Source organism: Meles meles, chromosome 3 (genome assembly GCF_922984935.1).
Source record: "Meles meles chromosome 3, mMelMel3.1 paternal haplotype, whole genome shotgun sequence".
In the NCBI taxonomy this organism is placed as follows: domain Eukaryota; kingdom Metazoa; phylum Chordata; class Mammalia; order Carnivora; family Mustelidae; genus Meles; species Meles meles.
The window spans coordinates 169,872,018-169,899,544 of NC_060068.1; the positions used below are offsets into that span (position 1 = coordinate 169,872,018).

Here is a 27,527-nt window from a genome sequence, read left to right on the forward strand (position 1 = left end):
CCACCATTTTCATTGCTCTGTCTGTCTTGGTATTCCTTCCTACTTCCCACAAACGCATTCTACCACACATATCTCTCTCTTCTCCTGGTTGTTTTACACTAATGTGACATTTGCATCTGGTTTGTGTTCTCTGCGTATTTCATGGGATATTGAGGGTTAGGATTAATCATTACCATGTACCAATCATCATAACAGAAAGGCCTTGTGTGTATATATCTCTTTTCTTTTTTTTTCCATCTTAAATATTCGGTTACTTTTATGATTGGAAGAAGGGACTTTCAAAATCCGAGACTTCCTAATAGCCTTCAGAATCAAATCTTTCGAAAGCCTTAATGTACACAGGCAAGATTTTTAACTTTAAGGATTCTAACAGATATACTTGCATTCACATAATATGATACGCATTACAATTTTATTTTATAAGTCCTAAATTATTTTTCCAGCTGAGTGAGAGCATGATCAGCATGCTCGAGGGATGGATTAAAGGGATCATTTTCAAGTCCAATCCATTTGTCTTCTTATAATAATATTCATGTTTCTCCCAACAAAGCTCTTTCTTTTATATTTGTAAGCTGTCCTTTCTTCTTCTTCTTTTTTTTTTTACAATCTCCAAGATTCCCAGTTTCTCTTTGGGTATTTAACATTATGTTTTAAGGAATTATTGTAGATATATTATCTCTTGATTAGAGTTACCTTAACAAGTGAAAATTTGCTGAACACATACATTTGAAAGGAGAATAAGGATTTATTTTTCTCTAAGTAATAGAAGCTCTTATACTTCTATATTGAAATTAATGTGCTATAACACTTTTCTACTCTTGTTCATTCAGTCCTAATACCTTAATTCATAGCCACAGTGATTTGATTACTTCACACCCCAAACCAGGAATATCAGGGACTCTCAGCCTTATTATAGCTGCAACTACTGTAGAATATAATTTTATTTTTTTTATTTTTTTTTTAAAGATTTATTTTTTTGACAGATAGAGATTACAAGTAGGCAGAGAGGCAGGCAGAGAGAGAGAGAGGAGTAAGCAGGCTCCCAGCCAAGCAGAGAGCCCGATGCGGGGCTCGATCCCAGGACCCTGGGATCATGACCTGAGCCGAAGGCAGAGGCTTTAACCCGCTGAGCCACCCAGGCGCCCCTAGAATATAATTTTAAAAATCATATTGAGACAAGGAAATTAGATGTTTTGCATCTTTAGGACGATACATGTAGGAGTATTTTACTTCTATTTTTTTTTTCAAAATAAACAAAAGAGTTACAGCTGCATTGTATAAAATAGTACTAGTACTCTTGAAAATTGCCACGTTGAACAAAAAACAGAGAAGTCTGAGAAACTGTCACAGTCAAGTAAAGCCTAAGGAAACCTGATGACTACATGTAATGTGGGTTCCTGGATGGGATCCTAGAACAGAAAAAGGGTTTTAAATGGGGGAAAAAAAAAAAAAAGAAAGAAAAAAAATAAGGAAATTTAAATAATCTGTGTTTAGTCACTAATAATGTATTAGCATTGGTTCATTAATTTTGGCAAATTATAGCATGCTAATATATAATGTTCATAGTAGCAGCAACTGGGTGCGGGGGTATATGGGAACTCTCTGTACTATCTTCTCAATTTTTCTGTAAACCTAAAACTACTCTAAACAATTTTTTTAAGTTGAGTTTTTAACAAGAGTCATTACAAACTTGTGAACTTTATTATGAAAAGACATTACCATCAAAGAACCTGGAGAGGACCCCAATCAGAGGAGACAAGTCAGAGTAATGTCCCTGCAATATTGAATCAGGTGTAGAAAGCTTCTCTCCTATCTCCTATAGTGGACAATAAGCATTACCAGTGCGTTGCTCTACATGGCTTTGTTCCCTGCTTTATTATTGCTGCTGTTTGTATCAGAAGCCATTCGTGAGTCTAAGTCCCACATGGCCTGCAAGTGTGTATCTCCCTGTGTCTGCCTTACCCGGCGTAAAATAGAATAGTCATGCCACCTAATAGACAACGTGCTTTCTTTTTCAGAGAAACTTTTGACCATATTATTAAAGTAGGTCTCTATGAGGGGTGCCTGGGTGGCTCAGTCCGTTAAAAGCCTCTGACTCTTGATCTCAGCTCAGGCCATGATCTCAGGGTCATGAGATCGAGCCCCTCAGTCAAGCTCTGAGCTCAGTGTGGGAGTCTACTGGAGATTCTCTCTCTCTCTCTCTCTGCTCCTCTTCCTGCCCACGTGCTCTCTCTCTTTCTCTCTCTCAAATAAATAAATCTCTGAAGTAGTTCTCTATGTGATATACATATATGGGGAGTTTGCGCCTCTAGTTATTAATAAGTAATCAAAATGTACATTGTTTTACAATCCTAAAGTGCTGAAAAAAATGTAGCTCAACAATTATTTCACAAATGTACCTAAGAATTTAAATTATCTTAACAGTTTTTCTTGTATAATAAGAAATAACTCTCATTCACTAAACTTTAACCATAATATCCAAGTAGTTCTCTATGATACATGTTGTTTTCTTTATGAATGTGATCATGATTATTTTGGAGGGCTACAGTAACCTTTACTCTAGAACTAATTTAGTCTTACTACTAAAGTGTACCTAAACTGCTATCTTTCTTTGCACCCCGTGTGTTTGTGAGGTCTCTCTACTCTCGCTGGTGAGGGAATTGAAACATTTCCAGCACTTTGGGATTCTGGGAATTGCTTGGCTTCACATTCTTTGGGAATTTTTCTCTGCCTACCTGGCCTTGCAAAGTTTTGTGCCTGCTTCCACTTGTGCTCAGGTAATCTAACACAAATGGGAACATTTTATTTGTTTGTCTGCTTTTGTTAATGCCTCAGTGTGGCATTCCTTTGCATGGATAAAGTTTCACCCTAGACACACACAGAGCTGATGACACAGGTGTTTCTTTCTTTCTCATTTTTATTTTTTGTCATACATTTTCCTAGGAGCTCACTATTTTCTTTCAAAGCTCATGCATTTATGTAAGTTTAAGAACTCTTTTCCTGGTCCTAGATTCTAAAGGTAGTCTTCTGTGTTTGTTTTTAATTCTAAAGGTTTCCACATTTTATGTTTTACATTTTAGTTCAGTATCAAATTTTTTCTTCAAATTTGGTATTTAAATTCAATTTAGTTAACATATACCATATTATTAGTTTCAGAGGTAGAATTGAGTGATTCATTAGTTGCATATAACACTGAGTGCTCATTACATCAAGTGCCCTTCTTAATGCCCATCCCTCACTTACCCCATCCCCCCTTCCACCTCCCCTCCAGCAGCCCTCAGTTTGTTTGCTGTAGTTAAGAGTCTCTTATGGTTTGTCTCCCTCTCTCTCTGATTTTGTCTTATTTTATTTTTCCTTCCTTTCCTCTATGTTCATCTGTTTGTTTCTTAAATTTCACAAATGGGTGAAATCATATGGTATTCTTTGACTGACTTATTTTGCGTAGCCTAATGCCTTCCCTTTCTATCCATGTCATTGTAAATGGCAAGATTTCGTTCTCAGTTTGGGATAGATTTTGAGTTCATTTGTGTATGAAGTGTGAGACTTAGGTCAATGTTTATTTTGCTGCCTATGGATGCTGCATTCCTCTGGTATCATTTGTTGAGAACTTATCTTCCCCTCATTAATTGCTTGTACCATTTTGAAAAATTGGTTGTGAATATCTGTGTGGATCTTACTTCTGGACTCGTGAGTCTCTGCCATTGGTCCAGGTGTCTAACTCTACAAAAATGAGATTCTCAGCTTCCTCCTCACTCTTCTCTGGTACCCTCAATACCAATAGTCAATGGGGGAAGGGAGGGCACTGAACCCAAGAAGGCTCCTCATCACAACACGGCAGGGTTGGAATTCTGGGCTCCCCACTTAAGCCTTCCTGACTGGGGTGGGAATGGGACACAATTTTTTTCTGTTTTCATCCTTCTAGGCTTCTTCATAAGGTTCTTTGGCCAAAGAGAGTGGGATTTTGCTTAGACTTTCTTTTTTTGGTGGGATGTCTTTACCTATTGGTGTTTCTGAGTTGCTGGCTTCTCTAGGATATGTGAGGCAAAAAAAAAAAAAAAAAAAAAAAAAAAAAAATCCCAGGAAACTCACCACCATGTCGTTCCTCAAGCGTGAGGTCTTTAGCTTGTCTGCTTTGTTTCTTTCCAACTTTCAAAGTCTTGTTATGCTTGTTGTATGTATAATGTTCTTGGTGTTATTTACACATAATGAGAGGAATAGGGAAAGGCTCGTTTCCTCCATCTTCCCATGAACTTTAGTTCTCATTCTGCTGTCCCAAGTGCTATCACACACCTTTAGAAAATTGAATTGCCTATGTATTTTAACCATTTTTTCCAATTATTTGTGTGTTTTAGCATGCAAATATTGCACATAATAATTCTGTTTAGCATGCTACTGAAGGCATCAAAGTGAATTTTCAGGGAATATACAGATAAATCTGCCTCTATTTGCACAATTTCATTATATCAGTCATCCGTTTCATTCCAGATCGATCACTCAACTAATAGTAGAGTTTTAGTAAATATGTCTTAAATAAGTACTGAAGCAAGAAATACATCAAATCAATAACACCTAGCCACAGGGTTCCTTCTAAAATCAATTATCAATCAAAAGATTTATCTTAGGGTAACTGGGTGGCTCAGTGGGTTAAGTCTCAGCATTCTGCTCAGGTGATGATCTCAGGGTCCTGGGATCAAGCCTCGAATGGGGTTCTCTGCTCACGGGGAGCCTGCTTCCCCCTCTCTCCCTGCCTGCCTGTCTGCCTACTTGTGCTCTCTCTCTTTGTCAAATAAATAACGAAAAAATCTTTAAAAATTTTAAAAAAAGAAAACTCACCTTAAAAAAAAGATTTATCTTCATAGAAAGCCAAAAAAAAAAAAAAAGATTTATCTTCAATCAATTATTCATTATATTAAGTAAAGATTTCTTTTTGTATCTTTCCAGATCACCTGGCATTCAGATAATTAATGATTAATATTTAAAATTAAGTAGAGGTCTAATGGACATTTAGCTTATGTGTTATGGCTTAAACAATGTCAACATGTCGGAAGTTTCATGTGTTTAGTCCAGCTTCCTACTTCTTTTTCCCACCCACTCCTCCCCAGTTTCCACATAAACAACTAATTAGATCAATCTCAGGGCTTCACTGCTCAGTTTTAAAAACTTTCTGTTTTCTATGTTATCTCCATGACGACAGTTAATCTCACTGCCCAACTTTTATGGCTCTCTAGAATCTAGCCCCACATACTTAGTGCTTTCTCTCATACTATCTCCTACGAAGGCTAATGCTAATTAAATTGTTCCCCAAATCAAATCATGTCAATTACAAGTCCCAGATCTCACCACTGCTGATGAAAAGTATAGTCCCAATTACTTTTCTGTTGTCAAAATGACTGTGATGTCCTAACATGCCAATGATTTTAAGTTGGTAGTCTTCTTCAAATCATTTCCTAGAAATTTCCACATTTCCTTAGACGCTGTTTCACAAATACTTTGAGACAGTGATCTCATTTTCCTTTTCTCAGCATTTGACTTTCAGTTCCTCCTCTTGCCCCACTGAGGTATATGTCAGAGGGGAAGGAATGTGCTTCTCTATTAGTTATGCCCACAAAAGCCATTCCCCCTTTTAAAAACCGTCCACACCACAACTTAAACCAAGTACTATTCTGATAATTTCCACTAAAATATCATGGATTATGGATAGGCTATATACCACAAAAAGGTAGTTTACCTGTTGCTTCTCTAGACAACCCTGGACAAAGCTTTCTGTGAGGTTACTCCTGTGACTTGCTTTTGCCTGTAGGCTCATTTCCATGGACACCTTCTTCATCTCCATACCTCAGAGTGGGTCTAGTCTAAGTTCTCTTAGAGTCTGGAAGAAGTATATTTGGAAGGGGGAGGATTTAAACTATAAAAAAGAAATAAACTCTCATTTTTATAAATTGTAAGTGAAATATATCTTGCATATTTCATATTTAATGACAGGAATAAGATGTATGAAATTAGTAAATTCAGAAGAACATGGCCACATGCCATTCAGTCAGACATTGAAAGAAACAGCCAAGTAGAGAAAAAATATCTAGAATTTTTAGGTATTTGTTCGTTTTGGTTCGGTTTTTGCTTTTTTTTTTTTCCTGAAAAAGCAATATTTAAGTAGGTGCACAGTTGGAGGTAAACAAGTAAAACAGAGGGCCTGGCAGAGACAAAAATGGCAGTCACCCAATCCAGTTGTCTTGATTACAACAAACCCCACCGAGGTCTCATGCATGGGGGGTGGCGAAGTATGAAAATAAAACAAATAATTACTTCAAGCAGAGTGATTTTTGAATAGCTTCATCTTGATGGAAGATCCAGGTAAGTGTTTGGGAGTTTGTATGAATAGAGCACAGAAGGGTGACCAATTGGTGGCCTATGCAGATCCATGATGAACCATACTCTCGCTCTCTGCCTATCATGTCTCCATTTGGCATGGTTATGTCAAGTGGATGCAACCCAAAGGTTTGTGGTTTGTATATCATATCCTCTTTCCTCCTGGCCAACAAGGCATCACAGTGTAGAGGAGGGGGACACTGGGAGGGATAGGGTGATGAAGCAATGAGTAATTATTTTGCTATCCTCATGTAGACATTTCTTACTCTTACCTATTTCTCATTTCTTACTCTTAAATTAAGCTTTCCAAAGAAGACTGAAAGCAAAACTGACCAATTCCCTGAAGTACCACAGCCCACTTATACCCATATGGTGATTCAAAAAAAAAAAAAAAATTGACCCCCAAGAAAATTACCTAAAAATAAAAATATTCTGATATTTTCAAAAGGACAGCTCTTTGTTTCATCTACAGTTAACTTGCTATGGTCACAGACTCAGTATCTGCTTTTCATCTTTGGTCTGGAATCCTGGAAGGAACGATAAAGTTGGAGTTAGAGACTAGGGTTGAAATCTGACATTGTGTTTAACAATGTTAAATTAATATAGACTTTCCTCAACTTAGTCAATTATTTCATTTGCCAAAATTGAATTTGAAATGAGTTAGAAATGGATATACATGAAACCATGGATATGCTGAATGATAAAGATTCAATTATTTCTTTTGGCAATCTTCCGACACATTAGTCTCAAATGAAAATACCAGTCTTTCTTTTCAAGGCTTTATAGATTAGCATTTGAAGTTGTTTTTTTTCCCAAAAAATATGCATTCCATCTGGTATAGAGTTGTCAAATAATGTATTTCCTTCCACATTAAAGCGATAGCAAGCTACATAATTATGACTGCCATAATTTTTCTACCCACTTCAGAATGTGGTTAAAAGTCTTTCTCGTTTCAGGAGGAGAAATGTTTTCACAAATATTGATGCTATAAAAATTTGGGAAGTTGTACATCTTTCACAACATCAGTTATTAACCATAACTTTTATTATGAGATCAATAGAGTGACTTGTCACATTTTCAAACAACCTTTTCACTTTTGATTGAAATTTAAGCCCAAACAACTCACTTAAGAATTAGATTCTGGGGGTGCCTGGTGGCTCAGTGGTTAAAGCCTCTGCCTTCAGCTCAGGTCATGATCTCAGGGTCCTGAGATCAAGCCCCGCATTGGGCTCTCTGCTTGGCAGGGAGCCTGCTTCCCCCCTCTCTCTCTGCCTGCTTCTCTGCCTACTTGTGATCTTTGTCTGTCACATAAATAAATAAAATCTTTAAAAAAAAAAAGAATTAGATTCTGAATCCATGTGTTGTGCCCACTTCCACTTCCACAGAAAGAGACTATAAACTAATTCATTGTAACTGTGATTTTACAGGCAGAGTACCCGTCCTCTTTTACATATTCCTTTAACTCACAGTATGCTTCATGATTGAAGTTACAGGCCAACTTTATCTGTAATGAGATGTAGGTTTTGATCACCTTCAATTTTTTTTTAAGATTTTATTTATTTATTTATTTGACAGAGAAAGAGACAGTGATAGAAGGAACACAAGCAGGGGGAGTAGGAGAGGGAGAAGCAGGCCTCCCGCTGAGCAGGGAGCCCGTCGCAGGGCTCCATCCCAGGACCCTGAGATCATGACCTAAGCCGAAGGCAGGTGCTTATCTGACTGAGCCACCCAGGCACCCCAGATCACTTTCAAATTTTTTAAATATGTTTATTCTTTTGTTTTAAACTAAACTTTCAGACTTATGAATTGGCCTTGCAGATTAGACCACTTTATAGTCATGAATGATCCCTAAATGATTGTGGGGATGTGAATATGATTCCGGACAGAAGCACCAAAATGACTGAATAAGGACATACGTATGACTACAGGGTAAATACATGATTCAGCCTAACTGAAAATCTTCCTAATGTGTGAAGGGTACAGAATTCAACAAAATTAGGTGGATGAGAAGCACTGATTTGAAGTCATCCGTTACCTTATTGACTATTAGAAGGAACTCATTGCCTAACTTCTCGTGTCTATAGGTGATAGAGAACTTCCACTGTGGACCATAGGAGGAAGAAAAACAACAAAATGTTTGGAAAGAACCTTCCCAGCTCTGCTCAGCCCCAGTACTCCTCCATATGGGAGGAGTGACATCTTATCAGATGTGGGGAGAAAGCTTTCAGCCTGTTTGTTCTAGATTATATCTTTTCAAGTTGACCTACTTCCAGCAAGGATGGGTCTTCTTAGATGTGGTGAGACTCTGTCTCCCTAGGGAAACTTTGAGATTGTCCAGTTTGCTAACAATTGGTTGTCTGTCTAATTCAGAGCTGAAGTATTAACAACCGCAATTGCTAATGGGTACAGATAAATAGTCTTTTTCTCCAATCAACTTTCTCAAAATAAAGTGGAAATTTTATTTGTATATGTCACTGCTGTTTCGTTTCTCAACTAGCCCCACAGTAGAGTAGGAATGATCAGCTCTTTAGTACATTACCTGTATATATTTAATTGCTGACATGTTTGGCAAAAATGCTAACTTACTCAGGGAGTTTCCATCCCTACCCAGTCTGTCTCTTGTGATTGTTTTGAAATCAGTGTAAAATGCATAAAACAAATACATAAGTATAGATGTTTTAAAGAATTATATAACATAAAATATCAACATTCTCCTTGTAATTGTCACTCGCATCTGTATCATAGTTGTATCTTTGGGCATTGCTCTCCGCCATATGAAGTCCTTGGTTGGAATTGTGGACAGTCAATAAATCAAATCCTTCTTCCCAAAGTTCAAGACCTAGAAGGAAGTCAGATATTGGTCAGAATACCAGCTCTGTTAATGGTACACACATCAGACAGTGTAGCTTTACATTGATAAAGGGTCTTATCTATACTTTTCCTTTGGTTTATATGAAATTATAGATCATTAGATGCACAGAAGAAAACTTTCCTATGGAATTTCCACTGATTTTCAAATAAGAAAATCTCAGCAGAATGTGCTTAAGTATTTCTTCAAAATTAGATTAAGTGTTTGAGCAAATAAGACAGGTTGTTTTGGTTTGTTTTGTTTTGTTTAATTCCATAGGGAAGAAAGTATAAAAGCCAGGAGTATTTTCATATTTAATGTCCTTTTTTTAGGAGGCTAAGGAAATGAAGGTTAACCACACAACTTCTAAGTAATTTCCTGTTTTATTCTTGATGTCAGTGCTTTGAGACTACTGGTCATTTGTCCTAATCCTTAACTCTGGTCTAGACCTGACTGGCCTTCCAATGATCTAATACCTCCATATAATCGCTTGATTTATAGATTCCAAGTCTCCTTATACTGACTCTGATCACTCTGATCTCTCTTTTTTTTTTTTTACTTATTTTATTTTTAATTTCTTAACTATATAGATCTACATAATCTCTCATTGGATCGTGGTTCTTAAAGATGGTCACTAGGCTTCTTGAGCTGTAGCACACAATTTTATGATTTTTAGTAAGTAACATTCCTCATTCGCTCCTTGAAGTTTGGTCTACCTCCTTGCAAGCTGAATCCTGTCTGTTCCTGCGTGTATGTATGTATGTATGTGCATATGTGCATGTGTGAATGCATGTGTGTGTGTGTGTGTGAGAGAGAGTGTGTGTTCTAAACAAGTATGTTACTCAAGTCCTTATTTTGTTTTTCTCAGAATACTTTATTTTCTTTATTCTACCATGCCAAATTTTGCTCTTTCCTCACATCCGAGCTGAGGAGGTATCAGGTAGAAAAAGCTGGTCATAGGTTTTGAAATTATAAGAGCCTATATTTCTATATGTGCGAACTACCTCCACAGCCTTCAAACGGTGTGATCGTGAACAGGCCACACGTGGTAAACTTCAGTAACTACCCGAAGAAAGTTCTCACAACAGAGTAACACATTCATTACATAAACTACTATAAAGAGTTCCTAGTAAATCATCAGGTTAAAAAAAAATACCTAAGATGCCCTCAAACATGTTAGATTTCTGTAATTTCTCATGAATTTATGTTATTTACATTCTTTTCTCTCCCATAAATATAGACTTAGAGAGCTCAGTTTTTATGAAGTATTAGTATACTTTACCTACACTATTCTATTTATGTCATGTGCCATTTCACTTCATTCATTTGTTCATTTAGTAATTTAGTACTAATTAATAAGTAGTAATTAATTACTAATTAGTAATTAAGTATAATTACTAATTTAGTAATTCATTTAGTAATATTTTGCTTGGTTACTTCTCATGTTGCTATTTTATATATTCATGACTTATTTTCCTACACTCTCATTTCCTCCACCCCCTTGTGTGAACTCCTCCTTGTTAGCCAATGGTTGTGCATTTTATGTCCATGAATGTGTTAAGCTCAGTGGATTTCACATCATAATAATTCATTTAAATTATTTCGTAAATAAATGATGCTTAACAATACATAAAGTTGTGGAAACCTGAATTACATGAAAATATTCCACCAAAATTTTTAGGATAATTTAGGCAAACTACTTCTGTACATATTTATTGGGTCCTGGTGTTAACCCTAAAAGCATAGAGATGACAGAAAACAATGTAATTACATTCTATCTTTTGAGCACAGATTGCATTACACGTAGAAAAATAATTATGATAAAGTAAATTAAGCAATTGAAAAATGAAAAGTGATTATGCAACCCTTTAACAGTCTGAAGATACTATCAGATTACTGAGAATGCAAGGGTAGGAGGAGATACGAATTTCACGATGAAGATTCCCAATTATGGAAATCCTGTTGGAACATCCAAAATATGAGCGATATATCATATGTAGTCATAGATTACATAGGTATTTGTGCAATTTTATATTTCTATTTAAATATAATTTTCTTACAATGCATAAAATAGAAAATCACCATTAATGTAATATGGACAATAAATACTTCCCTTATTCTTTTCATTTCACAAAAACACAGTTTTATAAATGAACCACCATGGCTCTCAACATAATTTTGGAACCTAGAAAGTTATGTTGGTAATCTTTCATCTATTTTAAAAGTGAAATATATATGATGAGGAATGAATAATTTGCATGATGGTAATGATGACTAACATTGATTGAGTCCGTGATATAAACTCATAAATCCCCACAAGGATCGGTCTTCTCTGTCTCCACCGACAAACAAACAAAAAAATATTCGGGTGGGTGTACCTACCATGCCCTTGGGATAAAGAAATTAGAAGTTGGAGTTCTTGAATTTAAGCAGTTTACAGTATAGTGGCAAGAAAATAAATAAAGCTATGATTGCAATTCAAAGTAGTAGATATTATGATCCCTAACTATCCAGGATGTTCTTTTGGCCCGGAGGAAGGCAAAAAGTTTTGCCTGAACCAACATCCTGCTAAAAAGGGTCAAACCCAGCTTGCTGGAAACCTGGTAAACTCTTCCTTTCATTGCCCGGAGTTCTACCAATATTATCCAAACACCCTTTGCGTCCACTTCCTTTTCTCAACAGTCACATCCATTTCTGATATCATTGCTGAGCCACCTTTTTCCCGTCACAAACACACAATAAAATAAAATAAAACAAAACAAAACAAAAATGGTTTCCTTTCTCCTTCTTCACTTTCATGTAATCAACACTGATAGGAACTTTTTAATTGCATAAAGTCAGGACTTAAGAAATTTGGTCTGACTAGAACTCTACATGGATTAATCATGTATTTGTCTTGAAAGGATTTCATGAAAAATTTCAATTACCTTGGAGTTTTGATCCCTGCCTCCAAAAAACTGAAAACTGTAATATTTTATAATTGGCAGTTCTTATCTCCTCTGCTTAGCCTTTCTCCTGCGAAGGGGAGAGAAGCTGAGGGAAAAGTAGCAGTTTTTCAACTCCTGAAATTGAGGCTATGAGCTTCAAGTTGTCTCTGCGTGATTCCACGATTTTGTCCAGAGATGCAGGCAGATATAGGTTAAAAATTCAGGTTGACAGATAAGCACATATAAAATCAATGCACAGAAATCAGTTGCATTTCTGTACACCAACAACAAGACTGAAGAAAGAGAAATTAAGGAGTCAATGCCATTTACAATTGTACCCAAAACTATAAGATAACTAGGAATAAACCTAACCAAAGAGACTAAGAATCTATACACAGAAAATTATAAAGTACTCATGAAAGAAATTGAGGAAGACACAAAAAAATGGAAAAATGTTCCATGCTCCTGGATTGGAAGAATAAATATTGTGAAAATGTCTATGCTACCTAAAGCAATCTACATATTTAATGCAATCCCTATCAAAATACCATCCATTTTTTTCAAAGAAATGGAACAAATAATCCTCAAATTTATATGGAAGCAGAAAAGACCTCGAATAGCCAAAGGAATATTGAAGAACAAAGCCAAAGTTGGTGGCATCACAATTCCGGACTTCAAGCTCTATTACAAAGCTGTCATCATCAAGACAGCATGGTACTGGCACAAAAACAGACACATAGATCAGTGGAACAGAATAGAGAGCCCAGAAATCGACCCTCAACTCTATGGTCAACTAATCTTCGACAAAGCAGGAAAGAATGTCCAATGGAAAAAAGACAGCCTCTTCAATAAATGGTGCTGGGAAAATTGGACAGCCACATGCAGAAAAATGAAATTGGACCACTTCCTTACACCACACACGAAAATAGACTCCAAATGGATGAAGGACCTCAATGTGAGAAAGGAATCCATCAAAATCCTTGAGGAGAACGCAGGCAGCAACCTCTTCGACCTCAGCCGTAGCAACATCTTCCTAGGAACAATGGCAAAGGCAAGGGAAGCAAGGGCAAAAATGAACTATTGGGATTTCATCAAGATCAAAAGCTTTTGCACAGCAAAGGAAACAGTTAACAAAACCAAAAGACAACTGACAGAATGGGAGAAGATATTTGCAAACGACATATCAGATAAAGGGCTAGTATCCAAAATCTATAAGGAACTTAACATTAACATTTTGAAGTGACCCAAATAAAATGCCTTTACACTTCTTTTTTTTTTTTTTTTCACATATTTTCCCGTAGCCTTTATCAACTTGGTAGGTATTGAGCAACTATGAACTTTAGACCTACGCAATGCCAGGCTGCCAGGAATGCTTCAAAAACCAGCTGAAGAAGGTGTTTTGATGAATTTCTTTCTCTGCTATCTTTGCCCCAGACAAGAGGCTTTTCCTCCTGTTGGCGAAAAAAAATTAAGTTGCTATGGGTTTCAAAGCTCACATTTATCTATGGTATTATCTAAATAATGGTAGTATCTAAATAACATTAGTATTTCAAAACTGTCCAATACCTTTGAAAAACCTCTCCCCCTCCCCTTCCCTCAACCTGTGTGCTTGCTCTCTCTCCCTAAAATAAATAAATAAAATATTTAAAAATAATAAATGAAAAGTAATAAGTTTTTTTTTTTAGTACAACTGAGTTGGTATCATTTCATCAGTTATTTTTTACATCAACGAAATACAGTATGTATCATCTAAATTTCTAGTTTCTTTGAAGTGGAGTATAGATTTAAGTATACTATTAATCTGAATTCAGGTTGCTTATAGATATTAATAGTTTTTTCTCCAACATTTTGGTAAATTTCTATACACATAATTCAAGGATGTGTGTGCATGTGACTTGTCAATCTTTCCATAGCATTTAACTTAGTTTTCATAAAAATAACAAGCATTTCCTTTTTATACTGACATATCTCGTTTGGTGTACATTTATAAATTAATTGTTTACAATAGCAAGTGAACTGACAACAGATTAGGGAAGCAAAAACAATTCTTAATCACACAGGTCAAGTGTGGGGAGCAGAGGGGCTCAGGCCTTCGGGAACACGGCCTCTCTGGGTGAACTCCACGAACTGTGGGCACAGGTCATAATGTTTTACAGGGAGATAGAGAGGGAGAGGGATGTTTTTATTTGCTTAGGCTGCAGTAATAAAGTCCCCAAAAATGAGTGGCTTAAACAACAGAAATGTATTGTCTCCGTTCTGGAGGCTAGAAGTCCCAGATCAAGGTGTTGCCAGGGTTATTCCTTCAGAAGTTTCCCTCTTTGGCTCCTGGATGGCCATCATCTCACTGAGTCTTCATATGGTCTTCCCTCTGTACATATTTTTGTGTCCTAATCTCCTCTTCTAATATGGACACCAGTCAGACTGGATTAGGTGCACCCTAATATACTCATTTTAACTTAATTATCTCTTTAAAAGATAATATCTACAAATGTGGTCATGTGGTACTATACTGGGAGTTAGGAGTTCAACATATGAGTTGAAGGGGATGAAATTCAACTCATGACAATCCTTAATTCATAAAGTATCTCTATTAAGACATACAGAGCTTTAGAGTATAAAACAAGCTCGCTGAGTTGCAGAACCTAATTGCACCCACAAGCATACCCATGTGAGGGATGTCCGGGAAGCTCAGTCTGTTGGGCGTCTGACAGTTGGTTTTGGCTCAGGTCATGATCTCAAGGTTGTGAGATTGAGCCCTGAGTCCAGTTCTACCCTCAGAGGGGAAGGTGCTTGAGATGCTCTCTCTGCTCTCCCCCTCTCTCAAACACATAAACAAATAAAATTTAAGCATACCAAACTCTAGGATATCTCTAGATATTCTAGAGAATATAAAGACAGGTACAACTCAAGCACCTTGAGAAAGCTTACTTAAAGCAGTGTTTATCCCTGACACATTGACCTGCTGCCAAAAGCAAGTCATGTTCAACTTCCATAGTTTGCTTTCATATAAACCGCTATCCTACCTGGAGACAGCCTACCTCGGAAGCACAAGTTACCAAACTAAGCCTACCCTTCCTAATCGGACTGCTTAGAAAGCAGTATCTTTAACATATCTATTACAGTAAAGCTTATCTTTAAACAAAGCACAAATGGACCACGCCCTCCTGTATTCCTCTTCATTTTGTGTCATCTTTTTCTAAGAAAAAATGTAGTGTTCTCTGATCTTGCTTTGATTTAACTTAAACATAAACCAAAAAATAACATACATTAGTTGCTTTTTATAACAAAGTAGGTAAGGCACATTTATATTGTTTATGAAACTTACAGCAGTAGCAACGTGAACAAAACACATCTTCCAGAGTCTGATTGGGTGATGGATTCCAAAGTCTGGGAAATTTTCCACAGGCATTTCAAGGAGGTTAGTTTCTCAATGTGGCTGATAACGATTCTTTCCCCCTGAATGCCTGCCGTTAACTACTGTCAATTTAATACTCAGTTTACCGTAATAAACTACTCAACAGAAAGTAACCATTCAAATCAGAAATTTTGGTAACTTGAAAGCTAACAAATTGTTCTGTCAGAGTTTCTAACCACATACTATTCTCAACTAAGGATCTGCCGTCACTGAGCTTCATCGTTAAGTTAACTATATGCAACTAGTCATTACGTTAACTATATGCATCCAGAATGTGCCGCTGCCCCCAGTCTGAGGACTATGGACAGCATCTAGGTCTTTGCTTTTAAATGATCCTCCCGGTGAACGTCTTGCCTCTTGTAAGAAACACAGCTCCTTGGTTTTTGCCACAGTCTGTGGTTTCACTACTTTCCTTGTGTTCCCCTCTCCTTCCATTTCTGAAGAGTCTAACCATTTGTAGGTCCTGCAGCATGTGGTAATACAAACTCCATTTGCAACTGAATTTCCTTTGATAGGCAGACATTCACCTAAATCTTCCTATTACCCCTTTCTTTTTTCTCCCCCCTCAAAGCTTAAATTTGCCAGGTTGAAATGTTAACTTTCAGTTTAATAAAACCACTATTGTTCAATGGTGGTTTTTTTTTTTTAATTTTTTTGGGGGGGGCTAAAAATCTATAATTTTTGTTTATTTCTTTTGTTTTTATAATTAAGAAGACCTCAGGGTATTGAGAAAAGCCATGTTTTTCAGGTAGAATAGATCTGACAGTGAGAAATATTGTTCTCTGATTCCGAGCATACATGGCCATCTATATGACATTCCAGTCCATAAAGTTTACTTATCCATCCAGCTTGCGTCTAAATCCTGGCGAACCATCTCACTATTAGAGGTGGGGGGAGTTACTTCTATTTAATGAGACACATTAGAGGACCAATGGGAAATGCCATGAGTATCAGACCTTTCGTTATCATTTTGTTTGAAAGTGGGTTTCTTGGCTAGTAGCAAGATTGTGAGGTAAGTTCTAAGCAAACTTTGTTTTTACTGAGGGTGTATATGTAAATATAAACATGGATATAAACATAAGTATATTTATTTGTTTTTGACTGAGGTTGCTGAGAAGAAGAAAGATGTTCTGCAAAATGCAGAAAGCTTTAAATGTTCAAATATAGCATGGAGGGGCTCCTGGGTGCCTCAGTAGGTTAAGTGTCTAATTTTGGCCCAAGTCCCAGTCTCAGGATCATGGGATAGAGCACCATGTCAGGTTCTGTGCTCAGTGGGGAATCAGTTCCCTCTGACCCCACCCCGCACTGGTGTGTGTGTTCTCCCTCTCTCTCTGGAATAAAATCTTTAAAAAAATATATTTATATGTAGGTAGCATGGAAATACTCAAATAGAGGAAAATATATGGTTTTTGGAAAGGAATATTCAAAGATGGAGATAATGCTGATAGTTTACCAAATGTGTTCACATGTAAATAAGAATAATGGAAATGTGAAAGTTATCCGGATACTTGGTACTAGCCACACTTCCCTCAGTCGGTCAGCGTATTGCCAACATTTGATAAGGTCCTGTTTGGTCTTACCTTAAATGTAAACAAGCAGTTTTTATCAGGGGTCATGTAGGTTTGCCAACAATATAATATCTAGCCAATTTAAATGTAATTAAAACCAAAGATTGTAAAAATGAAGAAAATCTGCATTATAGCTTAAGATAACAGTGTAAGTATATTTATGTAACAACCTTTCTCTTTATCTCAAGCATATAGCAATACTATTATGAGAAGTGAGGCCAACTTTTATCCTATCATGAATCACAGTGGTTTCTTTACTCTTCTAATGGTTGCATTTAGAAATATACAAGGAAATTGGCAATGAGGTTTTCAGAAGAATACAGGATAATGTTACTTTCATTCAGCAGAAGGGATTTTAGTGTTTCAAATTATGGCTATTTCCTAAAGACATTTTTTTCTGTCAACTACTTTTAGGAGATAAGAATATTTCATAATTAATTCCCAGCTGTTTCTTGTTGTGCTTCTAGTAATATATTTCTGTACTTTAACAGATTGGAGGTAGTGTTACAAAATAAATGTAATCCACATTTTCTATTTGTCAAAGCCTTCTCTTTAAAAACATAAAACATTTTGAAATTGGAGGTTTGTAAATCACATTAAAATAAATAATTACTGTTTGGAAAGTTTCGTGTCCTTGACTTCATGCTAGTTTCTCTGAAAGATGCACATAAATATAACAGGGTTTCAACTTGAAGCTTAAGGAAAATATAAACTTTCAGGGAGAAGAACAAGTATATAGATTAATAAGCACAAAGCAGGATTCAAAGTGCATCACAAAGACCTATGTGTACATTATAAAAGGAATAATATTTGAATTACTTTTTAAAGAATGAATAAGATTTTGATAGGTAGACATGAAAAAGAAAGCATTTCAGATGGAAAAAAGCATATTTAAGAGGGCAAATATTCAGAGGCTCGAAAGCTTGAGTCACTATTAGTAAAACACATTTACTCCATTTGTATAGATTACATGAATGCTGTTAAAGTGTAACCAGCTCTAAGGCAGAGAAAGTGTGGGGTGCCAGGACACGGGGAATTTTGAAAATTTAAGACTATGGAATATGGAATGAGTGAATGAGGCAATGGAAATGCTTAAGAGATTTACTTAGGGAAGATTGATTTTGCAATGCCACAATTTATAGAAGGTATGTAGGTAAAGAGATGATAAAGATTAAAAGCAGTACTTGGACATCATTTCAGTAAGCCTGCGATTGTATTAAATGCAGAGGTGGAGAGAAGAAAATGATTGTAAACAAAACAAATCAAAGTAAAACAAATTCACCCTGCAAGTAGAGGAGTACAAATGCAATTGCCGAAAAGATTTAGGTGAAAAAAGAAGAAGACGACCAAGATCACTAAAAGTCTCATACTTAGCTTTTGGGATATTTATGGTCCATTATCGAGAGTTGTCAAAGGCATGATTTGGAGTTCACATCTCAAGGAGTCTGGTAAATAGGCTATAATTATCAATTTCAGGCCCACAGTTCTGAATGACTGTTGCAATATTTAATGACATTAGTAAACTCATAATGTCATTACCTGAAGGACTTTGATGAAAATTCAAGTGAGATTTACCTATTTATCCTAAAATTGATATTGGGTCTATGGGAATTAAAATCGTTTCTTGAGGGGCACCTGGGTGGCTCAGTGGGTTAGAGCCTCTGCCTTCAGCTCAGGTCATGATACCAGGGTCCTGGGATCGAGCCCTGCATCGGGCTCTCTGCTCAGCAGGGAGCCTGCCTCCTCCTCTCTCTCTGCCTGCCTCTCTGTCTACTTGTGATTTCTCTCTGTCAAATAAAAAAATAAAATCTTAAAAAAAAAATAAAATCGTTTCTTGATATGATGTAATTTAAAACAATTTAAATTATATTTTCAATTAAAAACTTGTGAGTTTCTTGGTTTTACTCTCATCTATGCTTTATTCTCTATGCTTATTTTCCAAATATGAGCTACATAGCTCCAGCTAACAACACAACACAACACACACACACACTTTATGAGAGTAAGAGATGGTAACACCAATATGTGTAACCAATATGTGTTTTAATATTACCAAATTCCAGCCTGGCAACATTCCCTACTAGTTTTGATTGGAGCAGGCACATATATTTCACGTTGTTTTTATCATTTTTCTATGTGTTTAGAGACAAAGTAAAATGATTCTTACTGCTAACTCCAGTTAACTAGGGGCTCAATGGGATAATATTAGAAAGTGTAATTTTCCATCCAAATTTTTCATAAAGGTTTATTTGATTTCAAACCAGAGGAAGATGGGAAATGAGTCCCTGTATTTTGTGTGACTAGGAGAAAATGTATGGCTCTGCCAGTATTTCCAAGGCATTATCCATGCCAGTGATTTTTAAACCCACGTGGTAGTCTAAATGGTGGGCTTCTCAGCCTCTCATAAAGCCAATACTCGCAACACCCAGGACCACAGCCCAAAGCAGCTCCTGTTAGAGCATGGGGTGGGAGCTGTAATTAGGACATGGTTGTGTCATGTGAACTCTATAAGGATCACTACATAGTACCTAAATCTCTCTGTCTCTTTCATTCTCGCTCTCTCTCTCGCTTTCAGATCAACTATTTCCTTCAAGCCAAATCTCATGGATATTCTTTGGCAAAACTATTCTAAGCTTTGAACATGGGAAGCTTTAAATCAGATTTTTAAATAGTGTATGTTTTGTTGACTTTTCAAGACGAGTTAGAGAATGTTTCCAAAGAGTGTTTAGGCCCTTAGTTTGCCTGACTGTTAGGATGTGTGAGGTGGAGGGGGAAGTATTTGCCACAGAGAGATTAATGGTGTTGATACCCACAGCACAGTCTTTCCCTAAGTTTAACTGTATTAATTATTTAGACTAATCCTAGCTCCTAAACATTGGGGTACAGATGGCCCTTCTTTTCACTACATCTGTATCTTTGGGGTAAATACCCAGCAGTGCAATTGCAGGGTCATAGGGAAGCTCTATTTTTAATTTCTTGAGGAATCTCCACACTGTTCTCCAAAGTGGCTGCCCCAACTTGCATTTTATTTCTAATGTACATAAAATCTAAAATATTTATTTCTCTTACATCTTGTGGATCTGCTCTCTTCAATATGTAGTCTCCAAGGTACATTTGTGCACTAAGGCTACCATAAAAAATGACTGGGTAGCTTTAAATAACATAAATTTATATTCTCATAGTTCTGGAGGTTAGAAGTCTGAACTCAGGTGCCATCAGGGCCGTGCTCTCTCTTACCGTCTCTGAAGGCTGTAGATGTCCTTCTACACTCTTTCTAGCTTCTGGTGATTTCTGGCACTTCTAGGTGTTCCTTGCCTATAAACAGATCTCTCCAGTCTCTCCCACTGCCATCACACAGTGTTCTCCGAGTTTAAAGTTTCTTCCTCTGACCAGGATCCCAGTCCTTATGTAAAGATACTAGTCGTATTGGATTAACAGACCATTCTAATCTACTAGGATCTCATCATGACATGATTACATCTACAATAACCTTATTTCCAAATGAGATCACGTTTTCAAGGACTTGACATTTGAGGTAAATGATTCAAACAAGTACACAGGTCATAAGGATGAGCTACATTAATCGACAGGAAGGTAAAATAACACGGAATATCCGAGCTCAGAGAATGCTCAATGGACTGGGCCTACAGCTGATGTTTATCTGTGCTGTTCCAGAAATAACTCCATGGATCCATTCAAATCTCCAGAGACTGGTATCAATGGGACAGGTGTGTCACCAGGTGGTAAAGATGTAAAGAGGTAAACCTGTTTGGTTTCTGAGCAGGTGGTCAGTGTGCGTCACACTTTGTCCCTCCTTTTTTCCCCCTTTCTTTTCTAATTTAAGATAAGCCAAAATAAGACACATCTTGGGGAAAGTGAATGGAGATAAGAACAAGAAAAAATATTTTTTTGTTGTCTTTTTTTGGTCTGTTTCCAATTCATCAGAAAGAAGATAATATTATTAGAATCTACTTGTTTTCAACATTGGAATAAATACCACTGCATTCATTGAAAAAGAAAACACTATAGAAATAAAAGCAAATGATAATCTGATATATCTATTATAAAAAATTACCAAATTTATTATATTTATCTCAGACATAGATATCTGCATATATAGAAATATCTATATATATATAGATATATATTCCACACCCAGTGCGGAGCCCAATGTGGGATTTGAACTTATGACCCTGAGATAAGACTTGAGCTGAAATCAAGAGTCAGAAACTTATGGACTAAGCCATCCAGGGACCCCTCAGATGTTTTTTAATAAATAAAATGTTATGGACAAATTTAAGTGTGTTTTCTTCTTCAGACTCTTTGCCACCTCCTCTAGAAAAAACTTTTTTTTTTTTAGTATTTTGTCTGTTTATTTTCAGAGAGAGAGAGAGAAGACAGTGAGGGAGTGAGCACAAGAGAGGGAGTGGCAGGGAGAGGGAGAAGCAGACTCCCTGCTGAGCAAGGAGCCCAATGTGGGACTTGATCCTGGGACTCTGAGATCATGACCTGAGCTGAAGGCAGACATTTAACAGAGCAACCCAGGTGTCCCTAAAAGCTATTCTTGTGTAACTGATATATATTATTATTTTTACTTTGTTTTAAATAAAGTTCAGTCTAATTACTTTGGAGGTGCAATACAATTTTGCTCAGAATAAAAGCTATAAATATTTACTTGGTTCTTTTATTAAGTCATATTGTATTAAGTTGCACCTTAAATACAGTCAATCCCCACCCCCCTGCAGTGTGCAGTTTGACAAGTTTTTTTTTTTATTTTTATCATTTTTTACAATTCTTTTTTTTTTTTGATGTATTGAATTTTTTTTCCATTTTATTTATTTTTTCAGCGTAACAGTATTCATTCTTTTTGCACAACACCCAGTGCTCCATGCAAAACGTGCCCTCCCCATTACCCACCACCTGTTCCCCCAACCTCCCACCCCTGACCCTTCAAAACCCTCAGGTTGACAAGTTTTAACAAATACATGCGGTCATTTAACCGCTACTACCACCAGGATGTAGAGAACATTTCCATAACCATAAAAACATTCTCGGTGTTGGTGTTTCTTTGAGGTCATTCTTCTAACCCCAACCCCAGCTCCTAGAAAACAATTACCTAATTTCTACCTCTATAGTTTTATCTTTCTCACGTAAATGGCATTGTACAGTATATATACCTTAAGACTTCTTTTCCTTAGCATAAATCATTTGAGATTTATCTGTACTGTTGCACATACCCGTAGTCATTCCTTTTATGGCTAAGTATTCTAGTGCATGGCGGTACCACAGTTTGGGAATTAATGTTACTAATTATTAATCATTAATATCAAGATTCTTTTTAATTTTCCTTCTGTTCTATAAATGCAAAAATTCCAAATACACCAATTTTGGGGAGGGGAGAGCAAAAGATCATATGTGCTCCCAGAAGAAATATTGAGTGGTGTTTGTAAGTCAACGGCCATCTTAAATCTGGAACTGTCCCTAACTTGTGCACTGGAAGCAACAAATTTATTCCTTGATATTCGACAGCATGTCACCTCTCATTAAACTGAGATTTCTCATCAAAGATAAACATCAGTGTATGCAGTAAACCCACACAGTTCAAACCGGTAGTAAGTAGTGTGTTGACCAGTAAGTTTTAATTCTCAGCGTCCCCAGTCTGCAACCGACAAAACCGAGGAAACTTTTGGGCTGTGTTAACAGCCGCAGGGCTGTCGAGGCTGGAGGGTCTGGGCACTCAGGAACCACACAACCAGCTACTTACGGAGCCTTTGTAAAGTCAAAGCCTGGGACTCATTGAAGAGCCTCGGGCAATGACGGATAGCACCAGGCAAAGAAGGGATTTTACATCCTCGTCACAAAAATAGAAAAGCTGTGGGGAGGGCACGTTTTGCATGGAGCACTGGGTGTTGTGCAAAAAGAATGAATACTGTTACGCTGAAAAAATAAATAAAATGGAAAAAAAAATAAAAAAAAATAGAAAAGCGGTGCACTAGTTTGACATTTCATACAGATACCTTTATTTTGGAAGGTTAAATCAACCATGCGGAAATCAAGCAGATAAAGCAATAGATTATGATTTGCTGCTGCCTGTTTAGAATTATTTTAATCTTGTGGCTAACAGAGTAATTTATATCTATATATGGATCTCTTGACACATTGATGTACTTGAATGAAAAATCAATAGAAATATCACAGATTGTCTACAGATGCACTCATCTTGTTTTAGAACAGGTTTCAGTTTGCCTTCTGTTTTTCAGTATTAGTTTAAAAAATTAAGTTAGTACAATGAGAAAAAAGACACATAAAATTAATGATTTGAAGTTAATAGGTACTGGCTTCCTCCAAATCAATTTCATTACTGTGGGATAAAATACATAACTAGAGAATATTACAAATTTCACTTTTGGTATGCAAGCTAAATACACAAAGCCAGCCCCCAGAAGTTCTGAGACATAACCTAACATATATGAAGAACATTTAATACTGGGTCTATGCAATGAGCTTTCTGAGGGATATACTAATAGGTACTGTGTATTACACATAAGTAAATTTACTTATGTAAATGCAAAGCTATTCTACATGTCATATGTATTTCTTTGTGAGGTTTTCCCCACTTTCTTATTTTTAGGTTTTTTTTTTTCTCTTCAATGACATCCATAGACATTGCTTATATCATTTCTCTATTAAAGTTTATAAATGGGCATGCCTCGGAAACCTCTGCCTTCTGCTCAGGTCATGATTTCAGAGTCCTGAGATTGAGTCCTGCATTAGGTTTCCTGTTCAGCGGGGAGTCTGCTTCTCCCTCTCCCTCTGCTGCTCCCTCTGCTGTGTTTTCTCTCTGTGTGACAAATAAATAAATAAAATCGGGGCGCCTGGGTAGCTCAGTGGGTTAAAGCCTCTGCCTTCAGCTCAGGTCATGATCCCAGGGTCCTGGGATCTAGCCCCATGTCCGATTCTCTGCTCAGCTGGGGGTCTGCTTCCTCCTCTCTCTGCCTGCCTCTCTGCCTACTTATGATCTCTGTCTGTCAAATAAATAAATAAAATCTTTAAATAAATAAATAAAATCTTTAAAAATAAATAAAGTTCAGACTCATCGGAACTATGTTTTGTCTGAGGTAATAAACTTGCTACAATAGTAATAATACCCATCTTCTCAGTCTTATACCTTTGACTAGTGCTGGTCAAGGCTGAATCATGAGGTCTGATTTTGTTGCCTAAGCCTATCTTTTTAATATTTATTTTTGTTCCCTGTGTCACCTAAACTCCTTTGCTCAACCTAGTACCCTGATGGTCAGCATCTACATTTAAATAATTTTTTCATAGTCTTAATATCAAGTTACTCTCAATATAAACTGTAGAAGTAAATAATTATGAAAATTTCAGTATGAAATACTGCCTTCATTTTAATATGGGAAAAAATTTGACTTTTAAAATTTCCAGAGTTGGAGGTTTTGAAAGTGAGAACATGTCATAGACTGAAGTTCTCTGATGCCATATAATTGTCTTTGTCTCCTTACAAAAGCAATCTTAGCCTACCCTTCACAAAATATATTTTTATTCCATGTATAACAAAACATCACCAAACCCCCAGATACTCTTTCAAGTATATGACATCAATAGAAATACGTCTTACTTGCTTATATTTTAAGTCGTAGAATTCTGTTTATAATAGAAATATTCCAATGAGAAGCATCCGGGGGAAAAAAAAAAAAAAAAAAAAGCAAAACTGCTCCTTTCATGTGGCATTTGATCACATAAACTATTTCAGAAAAATGCCAACCAACTCTCATCCCGTACTTACTGTCGAACGCATTCACAAAGATTCTCCAGGTTTGTGGGATAAAGTCATTTCTCAAAAACATAAGTAAGCCTCTTAAAGCTATAATTTTCCCAGTAGTAACTTAAGAGAAGTGGTTGGTACCTTGGCACCTGACAGGTGGCTAGAGCGACCTGAAAGACAGAGCAGTGTCTGATGGACGCCGCGGAGCGCTGGCTGAGAACCTGAAACACGGCTATGTGTACTTTTAAGGGTGAACTTTAAATAACAGGAAACGCTGGCAAGCTGCTCTGTAGTGGCTCTGTTTCCGGGAAATGGCTGTACCATCTGCAAAGCTAAACTGAAATGACAAGCCTTGGAGGCAGAGAGTAAATGTTCAATCCATTTGGCAGATAAATCAGGTCATGGATTGGTTTATTTAGCTCCAGTTTCGCGTAAACAATATACAAGCAGAAGTGATGAACCATGGCTAAATTCAGCAGCATCTTCCATTTGAGGTTTTATCTAGGCTCCAGCCTCCAAGGGTCTACGTTCTCCCACTCCATCTCTTTGTTATGTTTGTCTCTGCCACGGCTGCCAGTGGATTGGGGGAGTTTAGATAGCACTATTTATTGGAACAACACATCTTCTGTCGTCAGAGAATAACTGAACCTTCACCATTCCAAAACTTGCCGAGCCATATTTCTGTAATAGAAGGAAACGTGTAAAGAAAAAAAAAAAAAAAATATATATATATATATATATATAGAGAGAGAGAGAGAGAGAGAGCGAGCGTGCTTTTCACATTTCCAAAAATAAAATAGGGGACATATATCTAATCACAGGAGAAATGTACTTTCACGGCCATGTGCATGGAGCAGTCTCAAACAGCGCTAGGTGCCCTGGGCAGCTAATCACTGAGAGGCAGCGGCCACGCGCCTTTGATCCTTGAGCAGAATTGCATATTGTGTTGGTGAATGTAATGAAATGCTAGGTTCCAGTTCTGCTTGACTTCTGAATTCCCTGTTAGTCTAGAGAGCAGAGGCATATTTTCGTTTTCAATTTTGATGAGAGAATGTGAACTGCATTTCACCTTTGTTCTCTGTGAAGGTCAAGGGGCAAATATGGTAGAATACTAAGATCTAAGTCCTTTTTTCGGTTTCCTGTGAACCAAAGCAACACACTCAGTTTAACAACTTAATTAAAATGGGTCCTTTTGTCTTCATACTATCAGAATATTTTGTACTCACAGAATTGTTAAAAGTAATTTCTTAATAGAGGCAGAAAGACTTTGTTACTCCCATTGGAGAAATCTTAACAACAACAACAAAAACAATGTGTTATTCAGTTATAACACTGTTATTCAGTGTTACTCATGTAACAGGATGGGTTCAGGAAATTTTAAAAGAATATACTTCTCTTTTCCTATAACTGCCTATTTTTTTTCATATTTTTTCAAAATGGAATAATATCAGGCCATAATGAGACCTGTAAAATCCTCAACTTACTGCTACTGTGTTTTGCCAAATTTGAATAGCAAAATATTTCCTGCAATAGGTAGGTTCAATTCACACACAGACAGTTTGTCTCATACATTGATTTGTATTATATAATGTTTCGAATTACATAATATTTTAAATATTATTTTTGCATTATATATACACATATAATACTTTGAAGCCATTTTGAAGACTTGATTCACTATGAAATCAATAAAATGATTTGTTGAATATAGCACAGTGAGACCTGTATATGAGAAAAATGTATATTATAGTTACTCTTCAATTTTAATCTAGTGAAAAATGTTGATCCAAATACAATTAATATACTTGATTCTATACTGGTACAGATTAAATTTCTTTTCTGTTTCCGTCATCCTTTTATGGTATGCCCTAAGCTGATTGTAGTGGATTCTTATTTCTCATCGATTCCCCTTCAGGACCAAAGAGTTTATTATTCAGTACTGGGAAAGCTGCTGCAGGCTTTCCTCAAGAATCTTCTCCAGGGTGTGCCCTCTGCTGAAGAAGGTGGTCATGCCCAAGTTAATGCATCCCTCCAGGGGGCAGCCCACCTGTAGTAACAGCCTAATGGATGGGAGGCCATAAACCCTGCCCCTTCTTCCAACTGCCAGAGAACGCCAGTGAGTAATCCCAGCTGCAGAGCTCACTGGGTGACTGAAGGATTTCATGTGATGTCACAGAAGCTCTGATTTCTTCCTGCCATACCCTGTTTCCTCCTTCCCTCAAGAATTGTTGAAGCTGACAATACTATTGTGTAAGTTAGCCACACTCCTATCTATCCATTCAAGAACCTGACCTGCCAGAGGTTGTAACAGGATGGATTCAAAAAGTAGATGCTACAGTGTGATGTTGGGGTTGGATTGCTCAGCATTGCCACTACCCAGCTGGCCATGAGGACCTCATCACTGACAGTGTGTGGCCATGAGAATCTCTGGCAGATCCAAGTGCAGTTGTTCAACTTTCATAATGGTGGACTGGGATTAGATGCCTATAGAATGAAATACACTCATGGATGTAATAAAAAATACAGTTGAAAAAATAACAATTATAACATAATGGAACTGGGTGATTTTTATTTAGGTAATTAATTATTAATTTATAATTATTAATTTAATAAAAATGTG

General features: G+C 36.7%; 1 long non-coding RNA gene across 1 annotated transcript; it reads right to left on the reverse strand.

Moving 5' to 3' along the window:
- Positions 1–9,093: 9,093 nt before the first annotated feature.
- On the reverse strand, positions 9,094–25,084 carry LOC123938083. Its single transcript, XR_006817671.1, has 4 exons — positions 25,049–25,084; positions 13,491–13,592; positions 13,287–13,288; positions 9,094–9,205 (listed from the first exon to the last, which is right to left on the reverse strand). It is a non-coding gene; the product is annotated as an uncharacterized LOC123938083 (long non-coding RNA).
- Between the last annotated feature and the right edge of the window lie 2,443 nt (positions 25,085–27,527).